Source organism: Cyanistes caeruleus, chromosome 6 (assembly GCF_971803275.1).
Source record: "Cyanistes caeruleus chromosome 6, bCyaCae1.hap1.1, whole genome shotgun sequence".
NCBI classification, from domain to species: Eukaryota; Metazoa; Chordata; class Aves; order Passeriformes; family Paridae; genus Cyanistes; species Cyanistes caeruleus.
This window is the reverse complement of record NC_141706.1, coordinates 64,040,464-64,058,435: the sequence shown is the minus strand read 5'-3', so window position 1 is coordinate 64,058,435 and position 17,972 is coordinate 64,040,464. Positions and strand designations below refer to the sequence as shown.

Genomic DNA, 17,972 nt, shown 5'->3' with positions numbered 1-17,972 from the left:
GGAGCAGTGTCCAGCTCATGTCCAGCCTCTGGATATAAGATACAGCCTGGAAAATGGGTGGGAGAGACATTTATGCCTGTTAGGTGACAAACATAGGAAAACTTTTCCATTTACCTGTTGAGAGCTTCTGCTATTTATAGGAGAATAAGAAGAAAGTATGAGTGGTGGTTTGATGTAAGAAGAAAAAGCCATTTACAGATTAATTAGCATTTTAAAGAGCCACAGGGGCTTTTTAGGAGAAAGCTATATGTAGTTACCAAATGAAGAGATTTATGCAGAAGCAATGATCTACAGGTGTTTCCTTGGTGGCTTACAGGAGGGTGAACATTTTGTTAGAGATATTAGCAATGGGGTGTCTGTTTGTTATGTGGGACAAAATAAATCATCTCTCTAACACGGTATTTCCTGTGAAGTGACAAAAGCACTCAGATGTGGCCTTTCCTACCAAGCTGCAATGTAGGATTTGCTGGAGAAAGGTTAGATACAGCTCCCTAGCAAGGAAAGGATTATCCCAGCAGATTATAACCAGGTCAATTAACAAAAAGTCCTTTCCTACAGGGGGCTGAGCTCGATGTAGCAGGACAGGTACTGTAGATGAGGATGCAGGGGATGCTTGTCTCTTGTATTGTCTTTTCTGGAGTACGTGGATTGAATAAGGGGTTTGTGATCTCGGCGTTTGCATACTGATATTGGGAAAAGCTCCCTGAGGAAATGGCAGAGAGCTTTTGCACGGGGAGCTTTCAGGGAAGATGTGAATTCAAAAAGGATTGTGAGTTGACAGTCTGGAAAAAGTCAACTCATTCATAACAAAAGGCAAAATTCAACCTCTGGGACACAGAAGGCAATCAGGGGAAAAAGAAATCTCAATTCTTCTTGCTTGGCGTGCCTGTTTGTTTAGTTTCTGCTGTGGAAAAAGGAATAATGAATGTAACCTTACATGCAGTAAATTAGGTGTGGTCTTTTGATGAAATCATATTGTGCCTTGCTGATATCTTCATTCTGCCAACAATAAACCTGGTTGGATTATATCAGGAATAAGATGCTAACACATTATTTGCCAGCAATGGTTTTGTTCGATGCAGCTTTTTGGCTGGAAAGCAGAAGGTCCCTCATACCCTGAAAACAACCACCTTCCTGTAACCCCAGCTGAACAGATCTGTCACTGATGTGGAACAGCACAGAAATGTAATATTGGATGGTTAAAAGGAATTGTTTTCCACACCGGGTCTTGCCTCCCCCTCTGACTTAGGCACCCCAGGGAGAGGCAGGCAGGGGGAATGATGTTTATGCACTTGGGGGTGTTTGTGTTTGTGGTGTTTTCACTGCAGAGTCCAGTTGAGCCAGAGGACAGTCCCGCTAAGTGCTTTGATTCCAAACCAGCAGAGGTGAATTCATGGCAGGCCAAATACCACATCTCAGCTGGGCAAAGTGTCCATCAAAGTGGGCAGGAACAGAACCATCAAAGTGGCTGAAAGCTGAACAAAGCGCTCTGTTGGAGTCTGAGATACAGATTGTGTGCCCTTGTTTCTAATACTTAGTTATAGGATTCAAAAACACACTGAATTTCATATAATATGAAATTCATGAGCATGTTTTCATGGTGATACATGAAAACAAATGCTAAAGTTAGATAGGAAAAGTGTAACTGTGTAGATTAGAAAGTTTCTTAAATCACTGGGTGAAAAAGTAGTTTAGAGAACAGGAGACAAGATGGAGGATTTAGGGTGTTGTTTCTTGTCCTTCTTCTTTCCTCTTCATGTTCTTTTCCTAGGGGTTTTTGGGCAGTAGTAAGTGATTGGGTAAAAAATGCCGCAGTGCGGCACAGAGGTGTTGGGTCATTGGGTCACTAAGAAAAATAATTTAGTTGGCATCTGTTAATTGGGTAAATGGACATATAAAAGACCTTGAAGAAGATCTCTGTTAGCCATTTTACCCCTTTTCTATCATAGTACACATAGCTCTTTGTACCTTGTAATGCTGATAAGAAAAAGAATAAACTACTGAGACGGAACAAGAGAAAACTGCCTCACTCTCGTCAATCTTCAGTTCAAAGGGAAAGAGAACCCAACTCAAAAGTCCATTAACAAGACAGTGCTCCACCCAGGCACTTCATGCCCATGGGAGCAGCAGCCAGAGGGGCAGAGGGGATGGTGTTTGTCACCAGATGCCCCATGCGTGGCCTCAGTGGGAAAGAAATGAACATTTTGTGCTTCCCAGCTCTTGCAAAGAGACCTGTGGCCATGCAGAAGGCTGTGAGCAGAAATGTCTCAAGGACCAGTTGTGAATGTCCCACTACCATGGATCCATGTAACCAAGACACACTTGTTCCTTCTCATTTCAGTCATGTTTGCACTTTGACACTGGCAGTGTGTCTTTGTGGGTTTGCCATCCTGTAAAACAAGAAGATTCTCCAGGATTTTTACATTTCGTCACTGGAAGGGTGGCCAAGCATTGGGACAGGCCTGAGGAAGTGGGGAAATTGCTGTCTCTGTCCTGTAAAAGCTGTAGATGTGGTGCTTAAGTTGTTTTGGTGATGGTTTAGTGATGAATCTGGCAGTGGTGGTTAATGGTTGGACTCCGTGGTCTGATTTTTTCCAACCTTAATGATTCCGTAATTTTAAAGGTGGTTTTTGTTGCTGTTTTTCAGCAGGTGTGAGTTATCTGAGTCTGGCCTGGGAATCTGGGCTCCAGATAAACAATCATCAATAAAAGCTGCTGCTCACTGATGAGCTGTCTGGGAATCCTTTGCCTTTGGAGGATGTGTTCCTTTCTTCTTGGGGGAGAAAGGGCTGGTTGGTTACTTGGTGTCTGAGCTGCTCTTGCAGTCTCACCTCACCCATCTAAGTCCTGCACCTGCTGTATTTGAGCAAGAAAGGGTTTGCAGCTTCTCCAAATGCTTGGAAATTAGGATGACAGATGAGGTTGTCATTTGAACCTTTCCACTCCTTTGTGGAAGTGTACAATTTTACTAATTTTTGCCATGGCTAAATAAGCTCTTTTGATCCCCAGCTCATTCACAGATTTGACTAATTCAGCTTCACTCAGATTTTCTCCCTAAAACCGCTATGGCATAAAGCCAGTGACCTTCAGCAGGAATTGCAGGGCGAGAAGTTAAAACACAGAAAATCTGCCCTTCAGGAAAGACTCATTTATGGAGAATTGCAGGTCTCCCTCCACAATAAAAGCTTTTCAGCCACCTGGTGTAGACATAACGAAATTAGCGCTGGTGAACACGGCGTCGTCTCGCTGACCCTCCTGACGTTTCACGGCTCCATCAGTGTTTGCAGTGTGGTGAGCATTTTCTGGTTGACAGGAGCGATGGCAGATGGTGTTTGTTTAACTCAGCTCGTTCCCAGCACGGTGTGGGCGGCTCTTTGTTGTCCAGGTGGAGCCTGGCACAGCGGGATCTGGGACATCCTGCAAGGCTGAGACCACGGGACGCTTCCGGCACCATCGGGACATCGGTGAGGAGAGAGGTCTGCAGCCCCCTATGCTTTAACCTCTCTTCTGCTGAGTCTCCTCTGCTTTAAAAGTGTAATTCAAGCTTTGCTCTGATAAAACAATTAGGCTCAGGTGTGCAAACCTCTTTGGAGAGGATTTTTGGAAGGTGAAGTCTGGTCCAACAGAGGAACAGGATGAAGGGGGTGCAGCTGGGGCTTAGGAAAGGCAGTGGGGATGCTCAGGAGGGTCAGTGGCTGCCAGAAGTGGCTGCCAATGTGAAGAACTTGTTCCCACCTGGATTTTAACTTTTACATCTGTTACAGAATGCTCAGTTGTGGAGCATTTTTAAAAGCCCTGGCAGTCCCAAGGCGAGTGGACTGTTCTGTGTCACTGGCCCTGGCACAGCTGTGGTGTGGTGGGTCACCACCTGGAGAACACATCCTCCCTATAAACACACAGGGGAGCGTGGCAGGAGGAGAAACACTGTGTGTTTGTGGATCTGTGAGTGTGAGTGGTTCAACATTGTGGTTGTGTTTGCTGTCAGCAACCCCTGTGTGGTGTGTGAGGGTGGGTGTGAGAGAGGGACAGTGCCAGAAGGGGAAATGTGACCCTGTCCTTCATCCTTCCTGACTGCAGCTGTGATTTCCACTAATGGGAATCTAGGATGTTTCATTGCATGCTTTGTTTAATCTAAATTTCACATTCACCCCAGCAGACAGGTTGAATGAGTGGTTTGTTCTCCCTGTTTCACCCCACCACATCGCTGGAGACCCTCTCAGAGATAAACAGGGGCTGCTCTCCTGCCTGAGTGGGTCTCAGACTCTTTCCAGTGGAAGGGGCCTGGGAGATGTGGCTGGGAACAGCAGGTCTCTTCCATCTTCTAACATTTTCCAGGACATGTTTCACCTCCTGCAGCATCCATCAGGGGCCACCAGGGATGACATCTGTGCCCAGCTTGGCTGTCCCTTCCCTGAACACAGAGGAAAGCCTGGAGGGTGGGGGGGCAGGTTCCTGAAGGATGAATAAAGAGATAAAGGAATGTTATGGAAAGGGATAAAATTCAGCCTAAGCACACTAAAATGAATCCTGCAGGAGCCAAAGCTGAGCTGGGTCTGGCTGTTCTGTGTGCTGGTGACAGAAAAACCAGTGTGGGGTGTGACTTTCCACGTAGCCCAAAAACTATGCAGAAAGTGATTCTGTCCCAGCAGAAAATCTGCTGGGGCTTGTAACATGAAGAAAACTCCTTTGGGTAAGCACAGCTTGATTGAAATCTCTGCTTCAGACACGCCAGCTACTCTCTAAACATGGAGTGTAATGCCTTTTGTACTTGTAGACTTCTTCCTTCCCAGTTTGGATTGGGATCACATGTTGCAGTACCCAAAATTAGATCTAGAATGGGGAGCATATTCATTTCTTGCTGAAATCAGGCTCCATTGAGGCTCCTTAGCGTTTTACTGATAATTCTCCTTTGCCAGCAGAACTAGGCATGGGGCCTAATCATGCCCTTATTAAATTCACTGGAAGTTTTGATGTGGATTTCAATGGCACCAGCACTTTTTCCCAAAGGGACACTGATTTTTTTTTTTTATATTTTTTTTCCTCTACAGCTCAGTCTTGCAACTGGTTTCTGATGAGTTTTGCTGATTTCCTTCACATGGCTGGTAGCCCTAGCAATGGGCAAATAAACAAAAATTAATCTCAGAAATGGACCCAGTTAAAGGGTCATTTCTATTAGAAATTAAAAATTCAGTTAAAAATTTACTTGGAAATTCCCACATCTGGAATTCCTTTTACAGTAAAATGACTGGGTTCAGGAAGTGTTAGATCCCAGAAAATTCCAGTTTGATTGGGAGCAGGTGCAAATGCAAATGAGGAAAGCATCGTACCTGCACTTTGGCTCTGGATTTTGCCTTCCCAAATCTTCCAACAAAAACTCTTCATTAGATTTTTTTTTTTTTTTATCCCATAGAAGAAAATTAGAAAATTACTGACTTTCAAGTTGGTTTCCTCGCTTCTTTTCAAAATGAAAGTTCACTTGGAAACATGTGTGCCTGCAAGTCTGCTTGGAAGCAGGGCTGCCCCCTCTAACCCAGCTCATTTTTTTAATTCCTTGAAGGTGCCGAAAGACCCCCCAAGAGCTTTTGATCTTTGAAGCTGTTTTATTACTACCCAAAAAATTATAAGCACAAGAAAAAAAAAATATTTATTTAAAGACGGGAAAGCAGTGAACTCCTGGGTGAGATGGATAAATTAAAATCTGGAGAACTAATCTCCAACCTGGCCTGTGAGTTCTGGCAAGCTGAATGTCCTCACCCCACTGGTCACTGTGTACATCCAGAGAAACCCACCCTGTCCCAAAGTGTCTTTTTTGTCCAACCTTCCCTAGGTTTGGAGCTGGCCAAGAAAGGAGGCTCTGAATGCTCTTGATGAATCCAGTCTCACTGATTAAAAAGATAAGATCGGTCAGAAACTGGCACAGAGGGAGATCTTGGGAAAGGGGTGTGAAGGAGATCTGTGAAGTCATGCAGGGTGTGGAGTACAGCAAGGCAACAAAAGCCTCCTTAAAGCCCACCAGTGTCCAGGAGAATGTTGGGAGGCTGCAAAACCTCAAGGAAACATTTCTTTACAGGGTGGATCAGAGTGGGATCATGCTGCATCCTGTAACTGTAGAAACCAAAGATTTTGAAAGGGTTTACAGTAGATAGACACATTTATGGGTGACAGAACCACTCAGAGCCATCAGGTGCAAACAGGGATTTGGGAGATGGCCACGTGCTCAGCAGCAGACAAATCTACAGTGCAAGGCCTTGGGAAAGGCCCTTTGTCCATTCCTCATTTCTTACACACATCCCCAACATGTCCTCACTTCCCATGGGATCCCTTATCCTCCCTCCATGGGGACAAATGAGCATCTCTGTGAGTTTGTCCTCCTGCCCTAATTCGATGTCACTCGTTGAAGTACCACCAATGACAGAACTCCTCCTGAACCCTCTCTATGTCACTGCACAAAAAAGGCCCCTCCTTGCCAAGGGAGGCCCATGGTATTTCATCTTGCTTGAGGCAACAGATGAGAGAGTTTCCTCTTTTATGGGTTAGCTCAGATGTAGAGCCCACAGCGTTCCCTGGCAGATTATTAAAGCATTAACCCTGCTCATTTAATAGCATTGAGGTGCAGATAAGATGTAATGTATCATGTGTTGTATTCCCCTCTCAGTGTGGCTGAGCATGATTTTTAATGTCAAGGGCAGGTGTTTTTGTGTGATACCTACTTAGTGGTATTTATGGTGATATTTGTTCCAGGGCTGCAGTTAATATCGTGTCCTCTGTTTCGCTACACTCTGAGGTTAAACTGCATGTCTGGCACATCGTTTATTCAATTATTAAAACATCTTAATGAAGGTTAACAGCGCGGTGCAGCACGGCAGCGCAGAGCCGACACGCATAAATCTGCCAGGCGCGGTGCTGGAAGAGGCAGCTGAACGACATCTCCCCAAGTGCAGATGGGGCAGATTAAAAGTGCATGCAAAACACTGCCAGAAACAGCTCTGAACACAATCCTTCTGGGAACAAGAGCTGGAGAAATGAAAAAAAGGGCTGTAATGGGTCTCCCTGCTTTCAGCTGCCAGGAGCACTGAGGTAAATGTGACATTTTGGCTTTCTGTCTCTCTCTTCATGATCATGGGTGAACCCTTCTGAGCTTTTAAAGACCAGCTCCAGTGCAGTATTTCTCTGAACATGTCTGGTTAGGTTCTCCAGGGCTTTAAGGGGATTCTGGGGCTCTGTTTTGCCAAGGGGAACAGTTTTGGTGACTGTGCATACAGAGAAATTGCCTCTGTGGAGCCTCTGAGGTGAAGAGGTGGCACGGGCTGATCCCAGCACAGACTGTGGGATGGCACTGGGCTAGTGCTAACCACCAGCCCAGGCATCCTGCAGTGCACATGAAGGAGCTCAGGGCTGCAGAAATAATGTCCTAGTCTCTTATTCACCCTGGGAAAAGGCTCCCTAGAATCCAGGAAAGCCCTGGGCTGCAGTCTTGCTCCAGCAGCTACTGGGATAGTGTTCACTTTTTTTTTGTTCTTTCAGCAAATATGAGTTGAAGCCTAGGAAAATGTTAGAAGACTTCTTGTCATTTTACACAATATTGCTAAGGAATAAGGTTAAATTTTCAAATAAGTCTGGAGTCAGGAAAAAATCTGTAGCTGCCTCTGTGTTATCTACAGCTGATCTGCCACCTAAGCCTGATCTCAGGCTAAAGGGCTTGATGGATTTGCTCTACTTCATCAAAAAAAGGATGATACTCACACCAAATATCCATGGCCATCCCAAAATGCCTAAATGACACTTTTCTCCCCTATCCTTGGGTGAGAGCCATTGGATTCATGTGCAGAAAGCAGAGATGTGCATTTTGCTCAGCAACTTGTTGATGTGTTTACCAACTGCAGCGACATTTGTTGCCCAATGGCACAAGGCTTAATTGAATTGTTGCCTTGTTAATTTTTTAATCAACTCATTATAATTTTTTAATGACTTTGGAGCAGTAGAGGCTTTCCAGACCAGGATATGCTGATAACCTGGGGCTTTGGGAGCCAGTTTGAACGATCTTCAGTAAATGAAGTCATTCTGCTGTACGCTGTAGTTTGTACAGAGATGTTTGTTTAAGGTTTTACAGATGTGTTAGACATGGAAGCCAAAATCAGCAGCAAAGGTATTTCCTGTCTTCTTCCAGAGTTGTTCCTGTGCCCTTTGCTCATTCCATGATATTTAATTATTTAATTCATTTCTCTTGAGATTAAATTATTTGTCCCAGAGTGCAAGTGCTCATAATGTGCTCATGCAGTTCAATAGCCATTCACTGATACATTTCATGGCCCTGCAAGCACTACCTGCCAGTCCTCTGGTGGCCCTGCTGACATCACCCCTCCCCTCCCCAGAGGTAATTAATCACTCACTGCCTCATTCTCCCCACTGCATTCACACCCAGCAGTGACAGAGCCCAAAAATTGGTCACATGAAGAGAGAGCACTCCCAAGCATGATGTTGGCATGGTTGGGAGGACACTGGTGTGCTCACTCTTTCCCCTCACATCTGCAGGTCAGTGGCTTTCCAATGAATATGTCACAGCTCAGATTGATGGAGAGGAAGACAGAGTCCTTCCCCAGAACTCACTCATCTTTCACTCTGCTCAGTCAGGTTTGGGAAACCATAAAATAGACCTTTCAAGCATATAAAGATCACCAGGGTAGAACATTTACCAGGATTTAGTGGGGAAGTAACATGAGTGTCGTTGATGGAAAGGAAAGCTCTCCATCACCCCAGTTTAAGTCCCAAAGGCAATGCACTGTGACACTTCAAACATATAAACAGTGTAGTGAGAATAAATATAGTATATGGGCTTTGCCAATGCAAATGAAAAGCAATTATCCCAAATCGCAGTCTTAATTTATAAGCAGTCAGTATAATTTGAAAAACTGAAATCTGATGTTGCTAAATCAAATTCCTGTAATTCCACTGGGCATTAAGCACATAATAAGATTACACTGTGCACTGAGCATGTCCTTGTTAAATCTGCTGGCTACTGCATTTTTATTGCTCTCCTGGGGGTTTATTGAGTTTACACTTCCAGTAAAAGGTAATGTTTTCACAGTGTCTTTGGTGTGTTGGCCACACAAGTCTGTCTGCAGCAGGCAGAATTGTTAAGCCACATAATTTGCTTGCATCCCTTAGTGGCTCAATTGGAAAAATAAAAAGGCAATTAAAAGACACCATGCAGTTGTATATAACCAAATTAAAAATAATAATAATGAATCTGCTGTACTGTCATCAGTAAGGAAAGGAAGCCATGCATAATGGTGAAGGTCTAGCCATGAGACAGCTGAATTGATGAGCTCTCCTGCTTAGGCTTGGTTCTGAATGCCTGAATAGTGGTGCTAATATGATAACTGCAATTTATATACAAAAGTGACCTTGAGATGAGCTGCTCTCCAAACAAGCAGGAAGAATGGGATTTCCTTGCAACAGGCTGTCTGTAGACTTGGGAAATGGAGGAGAAGGCAGGGGATAAAGGGAGGACACCAGGTAACTTGGATTTTGGCCAGTGAGAGTCCCTGCAAGCAGCATGATATTTCCTATGGAAGCCACAGAGATTAACTGTGCCATTTTAGAAGCAGGAAAAAAGCTAAGAAGAAACAAATTCCCTGCCAACAAACAAATGCAAGACAAAATGAATGCAACAGAGACACCAAAGAGATTTGCACACCTGTGAACACTTAGCATGGACATCCTTGCAGGACCATCTCCGTGTCCACCTGCAGATGTGTTTTCCTGATGTTTGATTCCCTCCTGCTCTCTTACAAGAGTTGGTTTAAACTTTTAGGTGTAAAAGTATTCTTGAACATGCTTATCATTAACCAGGATAATGCTGGATAAGCTTGATAGATGCATTAATTTGCATTTTAAATCTTTGCTGCTGTGTCTGAGACAATTCCAGTGTAAAACAGCGGGCTCAGATCTCTCCTAAGAAGTAACATTGTTTTATTCACTGGGAGCTTATGGGATTGTGTGATCATCCTGTAATATTTAAATCTCAGTGCTTTTGAAGGGTCATTCTTTGTTCTCCTGGTTAGCTCAACTTCCAGAACACTTTTACTTAGTCAAGGTCCTTTTACAGATAAATTTTTTGAGAAAAGAACAGACCAAGTGTCCATTCCTCTCTGGGACTACAGATAATTCTGCTGAGCAGGATTTGTGATGGCAGCATGAGAACAGTGCACCCTGTGAACATTTACAGAGCCCCAAACTTCTGCTTAGGACCAGGTCTGAACGGGAAGACAGACTTTCATAGACTCACAGAATCATGGAATGGATAGGGTGGAAAGGGATTTTCAGGACTATCTCTTTCCAACCCCCTACCCTGGGAGGATAGTCATATGTCTAAAACCTCATGTCCTCTAGCCAGTCACCAGTTATTTCTGAAATCTGAATGTCAAGGCCAAAGTTTGTGTCTAACCTGCCTGGGCAGTTCTGGAGGTTTCTGTTTTAAATGGTTTCTCATGGGTAGATACACCAAAACTTTGACTGAATTCTTCCATTATTTGAGATTTATTGCTGGCAGTGGACAAGTTCCTTTGGGAAAGCCTTAACATGAGATGACAGTAATTCACCAGAAGTTTGGCATGGTTTTACCCAAGGGAACTCTAAACCATCAAGCCTTCCCATGACATAAATATCACAGAGGTCACAGAGCAATTAGGATTAGGGTTACAAATGTGTTTATCAGTGTCAGAACAATTATGTCTTCTAGCTTTGTTAGATGGGCATCTTGAGACACCTACTTTGGAAAACTTAATGGGAAAAGGAAAAGCTTGATTCATAAACCTCACCAGTGCTGTGTGTGCCATTCAGGCTACTCCTTAAATCTTGAAAATATACTGGCACTGCCAGGAAGGACTGGAACTGGATTTTCACTCTTTTTTATTTTTTTTTCCACCACAAAGACCAGGAGGAAGTGAGGAGAAACTCAACACACACAAAAGGAGGTTCACCTTCACATGTAAGGCATGTGGGACAACCACAGTGCCTTGCTCAGCTGTGGATACAGCTACCAAAAAAATTCATGAAGGCTCCAGCGAACACCAAAGAAGTTCATGCAAGAGAGATGCACATAAACCACATCTGTCTTGGGAAACCCTGGTGCTAAAAAGGGCTGGAAGCTGGAGAAATATTAGTAACTGCTTCCCTGAGGTCAGACTCTTCCACAGCCATCTCCTCTTGAGTTAGGTTGATCTGTGCTCTGATGGCTATGGCCATGTTGGTTTGTTGTGCTACAACCTCCCACATATGGACTTTGGGGGCACAAAACAGACCTTGTTGTGCCCTCCCTTCCTCCCTTTCCACCCTGACATGCTGCATTTGATGTGTGGGATTAGAACCATGCAAGCCTCTGACCTTGTGCATGGCACATCTCACATCAGGAAAGTCGAAGCGAGGTGTATGCTCAAAGACCACTGCCAGAAAATTATCCTGGAGGGGAAGGCAGCTTTTATTTATGACCTCAGATCACCACATTAGCAATAACTCACTTCATTCCTGCTCAGGGGTGGTGCTTTTCCTCTGAAAGGATGAGATGTAGCTTTTCATGAAGACCACACTTGTGTCTCTTTTCCAGAGAGGAAAGATGAGGATTTTGTGTGTTTTCCATGCTGTAATCAATTTATTGCTTTATGGGATTCAGAGCTCCCCAGGAAAGTGTCATGAATTGTGTCATGGTGCACACTACTTGCATGGAGACCTTTGATTCAGCTGGCAGACATTAAAAGAAGACAAAATAAGTTTAGCCAAAATGCTCAGCAATGACTGCATGCGTGCAGCTGCAAGAAGAGCAGTGGTAATTGAGCCAAGAGTGGGAATTACTGGCAGCAGGGTCTGCATTCATGTGTGATTTATATTTTTTTCCTGATTTATAATTTCTTTACAAGCTGTGCAAGGCCCCTGCTATGTCCCCACCTAACTGTTGTCCACCCTGCTGCCTTCCCAGGGCTCTTCAGATCCATGGCTGAGCATGACCTGCTCTTGACATTGGCTTCCACTGCCTGAGAGTCAGGGAGGTTCTCTTGAGTTTCCTCCAGCCATAAACATTTGGGGTGATGCAGTGGAGTACAAACTTCCCCTGTATACCTTACCCCAGGTCTGGAGGAGCTGGAAACAGACTGGGAGCTCAGGAACTGGGGCTGAAGCCAGAAAAACCAGAGCCATCAAGGGAAAGCTGTTTCGAGCTTCAATCCAGCTTGTACAACCCAGCCAGTAAATTCCCATCTCAAGGCTTGACAAAATTGTCCTGAAAAGACAAATTTTGTCCTCAATGTATGTTTTCTTCCTCCTCTCATCATCAGTGGGGCTGAGAGCTTGACAGCACTAGTGCCCATCACATGTTGGTTTAACACCTCCTTTACATCCTCCTGCTGGATGCAGGCTGCAGGCTGAAGTTTGTGCTCAGGGCAGCTGGCATGGAAAAGGTTAAAGCTGTTGAAGACACGGTTCTTTGCAGCTGAAGTCATTTTTACAAAACTCTCAAGAGCCAACTGGTGGGCAGAGAGAGAGAGAGACATTCAGATAAGTATGTCTCTGGGTTAATGGGTGCTGCAGTCTCCTCTCCACTTGCTGAGGTAACTTGACATAATTCCAGGAGCAGGCTGAGCTGAAGTATTCCTAGTCTTAAAGTGGGATTTTCCTGTGTTTCTGGAAGCAACTTAGTGACTGAGGTAATGTTCAGCTCCAGCCAGGACTGATAGGCCATGCTTGGTCCCATATTTTGGGTGTCCAGCAGGTACAGTCAGAAATATTGCCACAGGATGGAGACAGACCACGAGTCCCAGCAGTGCTGGCAGCTGCTCCCACTGGCTTGCAGAGCCTTCATCTGTAGGATGAAAGGGAGAAAAAGAAGGATGCTTGCTCTGGCTTGTTAAAACACAGGGTTTCTTCTGGGCAAAGGAGATGTCAAAACTCCTGGCCTTAGAGCAGTGAGGAGGCCAACAGAGCACAGCAAAGTGGGAGTTTGAGACAAGGTACCTGCTTGTAAAGAGCTGTTTTTCCAAAGGGTTGTTTTGCAGCCTGGCTGGAGGCTGCACACAAACCTCCCCCATCCCAGCACAGGCCCCAAATCCCTGCTGGGGCTGCTTTAGCTCAGAGCTCAGAAGCTAAACAGAATTATGTCCTTGGAGAGATAAAATCCTGGTCCTGATGGCCCTGAAGCCAAAGCTCCTTTTTCACATTTCGTAGAATTACAGAACCATTGAGGTGGGAAAAGACCTTTAAAATCACTGAGTCCAACCATTAACCCAGGTCCACCACTAAACCATGTCCCCAGGTGCCACACCTACACGTCTTTTGAGGGAGGACATCCAGGATGGCCATTCCCCCACTTTCCTGGGCAGCCTGCTCCTATGCCCAATCACCATTTCCATTAAGCATTTTTTCCCAATATCCAATCTAAACCCCTGACACAGCTTGAAGCTGTTTCCTCTTGTCCTGTCCCTTGTTACTTGACCTCCACCAGCTGTCACCTCCTTGTAGAGCTCTGTCCCATCCTCCCAGGGACAGGGACAGGAGGTGGTGGCCAGGTTGGTGTAATTTGCTGCTGGGGACTGCAGAGGAGGCAGGACTCACACTTCAGATGTGTGTTTTGGAGAGCCTGGCAACACCAAGGCCTCAGCCAGGTGCTGCCACTGCAAAGGATGGCTTTTCCCTCAAAGGCAGGACCCCAGAAGGAACTCCCCAGCTCCCAGGAAGCTCTGGGGTAATTCCTGAGTTTTGCTGGCCTGGCAGCTCTGAGTGCAGCTGGGTTTGGGCTGTGCTTTGCTTGGAGATGGCACAGCAGGAGCCACACCAAGTTTTCAGCATTTTTCACTTCCATCTCTGCTCCTGCAAACAGCAGAGCTGCCTCTCACTTCAAGCTCTGGTGTTCAGGAAGGTGTGATGTCTGTGGAAGTTATGAATTTTTATTGTAAGACTTCCCTTTCTTCTCTCCCTTGTGATGGCAAATGGATTCTTGCAAATGTAGCACAGGTTTATTTTAAAGGTTGGAACAGCAAAGTGCAAGAGTGCCTTGTACAAAAAATGAGAAACAGATCCCAACTGTACTATTCATTTGCCTTATAGGACATGAGGCATTTTATACTATTTTTAAAAATTCTTGTGGGTATGCTTATGCCTTACAAGCTACAAAATCTGGAGCCTGCTGTTGCTAGATTAGGTCAGAGTTAGAGGCAGAGAGGGGATGCTGCTTTTACAGTCATCCCAGGAGCCCTGTGTATCCCCACCTCAGCACCACGTGGGGGTGGGATCCCCCACAGATGGATGGATCTCCTGGAAACCTCGTGCACAGTTCTTTCTGGATCCTTTCCTTGCCCTCTTCAGAGGTGTTGGTTTCTCTTCCTCCCCCTGGGAAAGCTCTACCCCAGCAGGAACACAGCCTGTCAAGCCATTGCCTTTAAACCCCAGTGAATGGATTTAAAGCCAACACATCCTGTTTGAATTCAAGGTTTTGTCCAGACCCTCCTGTGTTCCACTGCCAGTAAATGTGAGGAGGAGGAGGAGGATGACAAGGTCTGGTGTACCAATTACCAGTGCTCTAAATACCTGCTAGGGGGAAGGATGTGCCCTCAGCATCAGGTGTCTATGGGCTGTGTCTCTCTTGCTTGGGCCCAGCTGCATCCCAGTGCTTCTCTTTGGTAATGAGGGAAGTTTTTCCCTTTGTTTGCAGAGCTCTTGAATTTGCAGAAGAACCCTCCCAGGCCTGACACCTGCAGCTTTGGTTCCTGGCCTGGAGGTAGGACTTGGCAGAGAATCCTGAGGCTGCCCCACTTCTTTCCAGCCCTAAAACTCAGAGTGACATATGTAAAGATCTGACAGGAGGCAGGGAGCATAAAATCATTAAGGTTGCCAAAGATTTCTAAGATCATCAATTCAAACAATCAGTACAGCTCATGTGCAACTTCCTTCAGAGGGAAGGATGCAGGTTAGGAAACATGAGCTACCTTGATTATTAATAATCCATTCTGTTACAGAGGAATTTCTTGGATTCAGACATTATTTCATGCAATCTCAGGTCTTCTTTCTCCATTTTGCCCTTCATTTCTCCATAGTCAGCTTTTCTCAGGGCCTGTGTGGTCGCAGGGAGCTCCAAGTGCCTCTGTGCTGGTGTGAAAGCTCGTGGGGAGCAGTGCAGCTGGGGATGGGGCACTTCCAGTCACTCACACTCCCCTTCCTTCCACCTCTATGTCTCTTTCACTGGTGCCTGCCCAGGTTTGGTGCCCTCCAGTCCATTTTCAGCATCAAACAGAGAGCTGCCATCTCCTGGGGACGAGCTCTCGAGGTGAGAACACGGGGAACACCTGGCAGCCATCAGAAGTCACATTATTTCCACGGTGCTCCCAGAGCAAGCTGAGGTGTTTATCAAGAAATGCCACTGGTACAGGAGGTGCCAGCAAGCTGCTCTCTGTCTGAGCTCATTCCTGGTGAAAATAAGGCTGGTGCCACAGGGAATGAGGCAAAACAGCACACAGGGAGATGAAACTGGTGGGAAAAGTGTAGCTTAGAAGAGAACTTCTTGTGGTATGAGATTCTTTAGAAGTCCCAAGGCCTCATTTGTGTTTTGTTTATTGTTGTGATTAATGTGATTAATGTGTCCTCCTGCTTGGCATTGATTGTGGCTCCTGAGTCATTTGGGGGTCTCTTGGGACTGATCATAGAATCCCACAACACTGTGGGCTAGAAGAGATCTTAAACATCACTTAGTTCCCATCCCTCCTTCTACTAAACGAGGCTGTTCAGAGCCCCTTCCAGCCTGGCCTTGAATACTTCCAGGAATCTACAGCCACACCTTCTCTGGACAACTTGTGCCTCACTGCCCTCATAGCAAAAAAACCTTCCTTATATCTAATTTCAATTGAACCTCTTTTAGTTTAAACCCATCACCCCTTGTCCTATTGCAGCAGGATATTGCTGACAGCTGGATACTACATCAGAGACACCAGAGGCACCAAACACCTTCTCCAGTCAGGAGACAGTAGTCAAATTTATCCTCTGTTCTTTTGCACTCTTTGCAAGACATACACCTCCAGTTGCCATTGCTTTCAAAGATTTAGGATCACTCATTCCACGTGGGATATAAATTTTTTCTGAACCACGTGACAGCATAAAAATTTCTGCAAAGTGGAACTGGAATTTCACACAGGCTTAGCCATCGAGACCCAGCCTCCTGGGACCATAGGGGACTGATCCAGAGGATCCAACACTGGCTGAATCAAGGTGCTAGAGCTGAGGAAGAACTTGTAAGGGGGACAGTGAAACACCTGTATTTTGCCTGTAGAAATCTCTGTTGATGGCAGTTTGGAAAAAACAGGTCTCTGCTGGGAAGGGATGAACCAGAGGTGCACCAGGATTAAGGGGCAGTCAGGACCAGCCAGATATGATGCTCCTTGCAGTCTCCCAAGTGTGTGACCAGCTCCCCATAGCCCTAAAGATCAATTGTTCCCCACTTCCCACACATCAAACCCCCAGAATGTCCTGGTCTGCAGAGGAATTAAGCACCATGCATGTACAAAATGATCCTGTTTTCTCAGCAGGATGACCCACTGGTTCCTGGCTGGGATCTAACACCAGAGCTGCTGCTGTGCTGTTCAACCAGCTGCTATTGATTTTTATTTTGTGCACATTGAAAGAGATGGTGCAGGTGGGAAATTGTGAAAAGAGACATAAATAATAAACTCAGAAAAGCTGTAGCAGTGGGGTGAGCGAAAAGCAGTCTGGCATTTACTGGAAAGCAGAGTTTAGCGGGTAATTTTTCAACACAAAGACAGTTTTGCTACAGAAAATGTTGGGCCTGCTTTAGCTGTTAGTTATGCAAGTGGAATTTGGAATCAGTCCTGGGCCAGTGCAGGGAGTGGGGACAGTCAGCCCTGCTGCTTTCCTTCTGTCTTTTCCCACATGGCAGTGACAGCACAAGTCAGGAATGGACTGGCTGCCACTGCCAGGTACCCAGGCTAACAGTGGCTCTGCTGATCAATTAGCAACTCCAATCAACTTGGCAAGTAGGGTTTTCTAATCAAAATTTTTCTTTTGGGGAATGAACTGAATTGTCTTTCTTGCTCACCATTCAGGTAGATTTACTGAGTGTGGGATAGTTTGAAGGGAAAGGAGGCCCAAGTGAGGGTTTGCTTAGCACAGTATGAGTTTTTAATATAAGGTGAAAGCCTTGCCAGCTGTCCTGGAGCAGAATTATAACTCCTCTCCTGCTCAGCACCTTTTATTCAGGAGATACTGCACAATGCTGTGTAAGAATAAAGTCACAAGCCAGAGGATAGGCAGGAAAAAGGGACATGTCATTTCTGAGACATCAATCCAGCATGTCCCTCTGTGCACGGTCTGGGTTTTGTTTGTGGCACTCACCAGAGCTGCAGGTCCTGTCCTGGGACCCACCAGAAGAGCGACAAGCTGAAGGTGAGACCTTTTGTTTCCTCAAGAGGATCCATTTGGGATCAAGAGAGGGCTCACAGCTGCATCACACTGGCAACAAATAACCCACGATTTCCAGTTATCCACTAATTCACTTCAGTGAGGAACAGAAAAGGAAGAGGTGTGTCTAGAGCTAAACAAGCTGTGGAGAGGAAAGGACCTGAAAACCACTTGGAGAAGAGTGTTAGAAAATTCAGAGTGAACAGGAGGAGAAGTGGGACAGGAAAACCTGGATCCTCTCCCTTCTGGTGCCTTTGCAGCAAGTTGTTCCACCCACCAGCTCCGTTTCACCCAGCTCCCTGTGCACACCCAAGTCTCTCCCCAGTGGCACAGAGAACTCAGCCCTGGGAGAGGCTGCCCCCACTTCCTGCCCTCACAAACCTGGCCACAGCATCAGGAATCTCCCTTCCCTCCCCAATTGTTTTTCCAGCAAGGAGCATTTATCAGTCAATTTTCCCGTGGTGCAGATGTCTGTCTGGAACTGCAATGACATTTACTAAAGGGGACTAGAAATTATCACT

At 45.6% G+C, this 17,972-nt stretch overlaps 1 long non-coding RNA gene across 1 annotated transcript; it reads right to left on the bottom strand.

Moving 5' to 3' along the window:
• Positions 1–10,894: 10,894 nt before the first annotated feature.
• LOC147652773 (uncharacterized) lies at positions 10,895–17,424 on the bottom strand. Its single transcript, XR_015288324.1, has 2 exons — positions 17,386–17,424; positions 10,895–12,853 (listed from the first exon to the last, which is right to left on the bottom strand). It is a non-coding gene; the product is annotated as an uncharacterized LOC147652773 (long non-coding RNA).
• Positions 17,425–17,972: the final 548 nt, after the last annotated feature.